We start from the raw sequence: 459 nt of genomic DNA on the forward strand, positions 1-459 counted from the left end.
TGGGAGAACCCTATGGAAACACCTATAATCCTTCATGGAGAAATCATCCAAATTTCTCATGGAAGGATCAACAGAGACCTCAACAAGGTTTCAACAATAATAATGGTGGAAGAAACAGGTTTAGCAATTGCAAGCCTTTTCCATCATCTTCTCAGCAACAGGCAGAGAGTTCTAAGCAGAACACCTCTGACTTAGCAACCATGGTCTCTGATCTAATCAAAACCACTCAAAGTTTCATGATTGAAACAAGGTCCTCCATTAGAAACTTGGAGGAACAAGTGGGTCAGCTGAGCAAGAAAATTACTGAACCCCCTCCTAGTACTCTTCCAAGCAATACAGAAGAAAATCCAAAAGGAGAGTGCAAGGCCATCAACATGGCCGAATTTTGGTTGGAAGGAGAGGCAGTGAACGCCACTGAGGAAGACCTCAATGGACGTCCACTGGCCTCCAATGAGTTCT

This window comes from Arachis duranensis, chromosome 4 (assembly GCF_000817695.3).
Source record: "Arachis duranensis cultivar V14167 chromosome 4, aradu.V14167.gnm2.J7QH, whole genome shotgun sequence".
In the NCBI taxonomy this organism is placed as follows: Eukaryota; Viridiplantae; Streptophyta; class Magnoliopsida; order Fabales; family Fabaceae; genus Arachis; species Arachis duranensis.